We start from the raw sequence: 4,941 nt of genomic DNA, 5'->3' as shown, positions 1-4,941 counted from the left end.
GCGTTGTGATGTGTTTTATTTATAGTTGGTTTATAAGCGGTTTATCTCAGCATTAATGTGCCCATGTGTTTTGCTTAAAGGGTAGTTCATACCTTCAATCTTGGAGAGACTTGGCAGTGGAGGCAGCATCTCCTATTCCTTCTGAACTTATATACTGACCATTGGCTAAGCTGACTTTTTCTGACCTGCTTTGGTCTAGCTTAGATATTTGTGCTATGGCATGTAGCAGCAGAGTCTATACACCCTACACGCCTCGCAGATCTGCCTGTACTTGCCTGACTCTGCAGTTTGCCTTCAATGACCAGGTGGTTTCTTGCATACAAAGCTTTCACGTGTTTCCTTCTTATATGTGTTGAATAGTCCTGTGTCTGTAATGCGGATCCTGCGCTTGACACATCGCTGCTGCTTGCACTCTCTGTTTTTCTCTTGTACTCCTCCACAAGTTTGCCTTTCCTCTAATGTGAGCGCATCATCTGACCGTGCATCCAGTGCGGTGACCAGCGTTTCATGCTTTCTGGGAGACCGATGAGTAACATGGAAGACCTTTATGTCTTCTCGTACAACGCGCAAACGCTCCACTATTTCTAGGGGGTCTCTGATGGAGTCCTGCATATTCTGGCCCTTGCTTATCCTCATTAGATAAAGGTTATTGCTGAGATTTGTTCTTTCATGCACTCTCTGTAGCTCCTTCCACATGTCCATTGCAGTTTTATATTTGCATACAGGGCCGGCTCCAGGTTTCAGTGGGCCCCTGGGCGAAACAGCCTCAGTGGGCCCCTTAACAGTGAACTCATGTGACGGCATTAAAAACAGATAAACTTAAAACACCAAATATGAAACATTTTATTTATATGCATTGTAAAGAGGTAAACTTAGAAAAAGAACATTAGTGCAAAACATTTGTAAAAGTGCAATGTACCCAAGGACTTCCATGCATTGTAAACAGGTAAACTTTAAAAGAACATTAGTGCAAAACATTTGTAAAAGTGCAATGTATCCAATGGAATAGGCCTTTTAAAAAGTTATTCTTCTTGTTTTTTCATCTGCCAAACGGTGTATCACCTGATTAAAATCTACACATTGCGCTTCTTTCGACTCAATTGAAAGTATTGCCAAGGCATTTAACCTGTCTTGCGACATCTGGGACCTTAGGTAGTTTTTAATTAACTTTAGTTTGCTAAAGCTCCTTTCAGCTGATGCGACTGAAACTGCTATTGTTAACAACAGTCGCAATGCTAAAACAAGATTTGGAAATGCTGGAACGAGTGAGCGAGATACTATATACTGTAAAGTCTCCTGTGGGCCTAGATGATCAGGAAGCATCCTAGCGAGTGTCTTCAGCTCCTCTAGCATAGTCTCTCCATCAACCCCTGGATCCGAGAACCTTAAACAATGTTGCTGTAACACAGGCAAATCAATGGCTGCCTCCTTGAGGTCATTGAGAAATCCAAACTTGGCAGTGAATTTTTGCAAAAAAACAAATCTTGTTCTTATTTCCTCAAGGACAGTGTTCAATAGAGGCTTGAAAAAGGTTTCTTCAAATTCTGTCCTTGGATTTGAAAATGACGATCCACTTGCTTGCTGGCATGCTGGCTCTTGGCAATCTTTTTCATTGCACTGTCGTGTTTTCTTTCTGACTCTGTTGGTATATCCAGCTTCTCACAAATACCTGCAGCTTTACACTCAGCTTCTTTAAAACCCGACAGCAAGTATTCGTTAAACGCAGTAGTAACAGACTCAACAAGCGGAATAACATGAGAAAGGTTCATTGATTGTGCTTGGACAGCATGGCTAATATGGTTTACCTGTAGAAGAAAGTGATACCATACACACAACGAGACAACAAACGGATATTTACAAATGGAATCTAAGATAATCTTTGCCTCGCTGAATGTGTCACTAGAAAATTTGTTACCATGAGTAAATACTTCCAAGGCTTCAACTAGTTGGGGAAACTGTAATAAAATGGCTTTCACAGCTTCAAGACGAGCGCACCAACGTGTCTGAGACAAAGCCTTGAGTGTTAGATGGGACAAATGTTCAGAGGCCACTTCCCACCTTTTAGTTGCTCCTGAGAAAAATGTATAAATCCGATTGAGAACGTCATAAAAGTGCTTGGCTTGGCTGGAGCTCTCTGCAGCATGAACTATAACAAGGTTCCAATTATGTGGAGAACATGGCACAAAGAAAGCATAGGGATTTTTTTCTAAAATAATGGCCTGCACTCCCTTGTATTGTCCCCTCATATTAGCACCATTGTCGTAGCACTGACCTCTTATGTCTGAAACGCATAGGCCAAGTTTGGTCAGTCTTTCCAAGACAACACTAGCAAGATTTATACCAGTTGTTTCTGTGACGTGTAGAAATTCCAAAAAGCTTTCCTTAACCTCCACATTGTCAATGTCCACATATCTCAGCACAAGTGATAACTGCTCTTGTTTGGAGATTTCTGGTGTGCAGTCCACTATTATGCTAAAAAATTTAGCTTGCTTAATTTTTTTAACTATAATTTCAATGACCTCATCTGCAATCAAACGAAGAAAATTATTTTGCATATCTTTACTAAGATAATGCACGTTGGTTTTCTCTTTAGCACGCTGCATGTGCTCCTTCAAAACCAAATCAAATTCAGAGATCAGCTCCAATAATTGCAAAAAAATCCCATTATGATCAGTAAATACTGTATCTGATGATCCTCTGAATGGTAGATTATTTTTTGCCATCCATCTAATAACCTTCAGTAACCGCAGCAACACCTCACGCCACCGTTGCTCTTCCAAATGGAGTTGTTGGCGCAAATCTCTGTCAATAGTTCTTCCAGAACATATGTTTTCCTCCAATTCCTTCCATTTGGCATAATTTAACATGTGGCTGCAGGAAGTTTCATGGGAACGCAAGGATCCCTTACCACCGACATGCTTCCAATCTCTAAATCCACCTGGGCTTGAGAAAATGGATTTTGAGTCATTATCAAAAAGCTTGCAACAAAAAAAATATAACGAATCTCCGAGCACTGAGTAAATCAGCCAATCCCGTGCAACTTTTTCTCCTGTACCAATCAATCGGTAATAATGGGCAGAAGAAAATCGGCTCTTTGTACCATCTTGAAATTCTGAAAGAGGAGAATCTTCCAGCTTTACTTGTTTAGGACCCCTTTTTATGGTTTGACATCTCAGTGCATCAGTGATTATATCAGGCCATTCTGCTGGATCATCACTAAGCTCTGGCTGCGGTCCAGAATGACAAACTAAGACTGGCTGTTGTGGAGCATCTACAGCCAGTTCAACAACATTCTCACTGCTGGAACATCCTTCTTGAGATGCACTGACACTTGGTTCAGTATTAGATACAGTGGAAGTTGAAGACTCTTCATTCTCTTTCTGTGTGCTCTTCCTGAAGAAGCGCTCAATGGAAGGTAGTTTCTTAATTTTCTCTTCCAATATCTGCTTCTCTTTTCTTTTCTGGCTTCCAGACTTGTATCTCTTGGAAGGAGGTGCATGTTGATCTGTCAGTTCTTGTGCCTGATCACTGTTATTCATACTGGACTATAAATAAGCATAAAAATGGCCCCTTTTCTTTATCAACACAATAATTTACTTTCTTGGTTTCTTCCAAAGCTCACGACTTCTTGATTTTTCAAAGAACTTCTTAATGGAGTTCTGATAACTTAGGCAAATGTTGATATTGGACAAATGTCTGATTGTTCAGACAGGCAAGACCACCAGGAATCAACAAAATGGTGGACCACAGGTCTATCTTAGCTGCCCTGCTATGTGCGCTTCCAGTATCTGCCTATATACTACTATAATACTAAAGGACAAGCCAAGATACATTATGGCTCCTTAAGCAACTATGGTTCACTTACCGGAAGTCAATGAATCCAGATATTCTGTTTTCTCAGAGCTGTTTTACTGTTTTTGATTCTGGACCTGGATGATTACAAATGAATTATATACAACCCCCTTGTAGTTTTAGGGTACATACAGGCTCCATTAAGTCATTAAATACATCCCCCATGAATTAATTACATTCAGCACCCATGGAAAATTTACATTCAGCCCACAAGGAAAAATTATATACAGCCCCAAGGGATTAACTACAGGACCCATGGATAAATTATTTATAGGCTAATATAGCCCTTCATAATTTTAGCCTTAATTAATATGTTGAACTGAGGCCTCTATGATTAATTAGGCCCATGCTGTAGCCTCTATCTATTATTGGGCCCAGGCTGCAGCCTATATTAATTATTGGGCCCAGGCTGTAGCCTATATTAATTATTGGGCCCAGGCTGTAGCCTATATTAATTATTGGGCCCAGGCTGTAGCCTCTATCTATTATTGGGCCCAGGCTGCAGCCTATATTAATTATTGGGCCCAGGCTGCAGCCTATATTAATTATTGGGCCCAGGCTGCAGCCTATATTAATTATTGGGCCCAGGCTGTAGCCTCTATCTATTATTGGGCCCAGGCTGCAGCCTATATTAATTATTGGGCCCAGGCTGCAGCCTATATTAATTATTGGGCCCAGGCTGTAGCCTATATTAACTATTGGGCCCAGGCATTAGCCTCTATCTATTATTGGGCCCAGGCTGCAGCCTATATTAATTATTGGGCCCATGCTGTAGCCTCTATCTATTATTGGGCCCAGGCTGCAGCCTATATTAATTATTGGGCCCAGGCTGCAGCCTATATTATTTATTGGGCCCAGGCTGCAGCCTATATTAATTATTGGGCCCAGGCTGCAGCCTATATTAATTATTGGGCCCAGGCTGCAGCCTATAATAATTATTAGGCCCAGGCTGCAGCCTATATTAATTATTAGGCCCAGGCCGCGGTGCAGCCTATATTAATTATTAGGCCCAGGCTGCGGTGAAGCCTATATTAATTATTAGACCCAGCCCCAGCCATGCCCACAGTGCCCAGGGCCCACTGCAGCCTC

The sequence above is a fragment of the Engystomops pustulosus genome, chromosome 1, assembly GCF_040894005.1.
Source record: "Engystomops pustulosus chromosome 1, aEngPut4.maternal, whole genome shotgun sequence".
In the NCBI taxonomy this organism is placed as follows: Eukaryota; Metazoa; Chordata; class Amphibia; order Anura; family Leptodactylidae; genus Engystomops; species Engystomops pustulosus.
Note: the sequence above shows the minus strand (reverse complement) of the source record.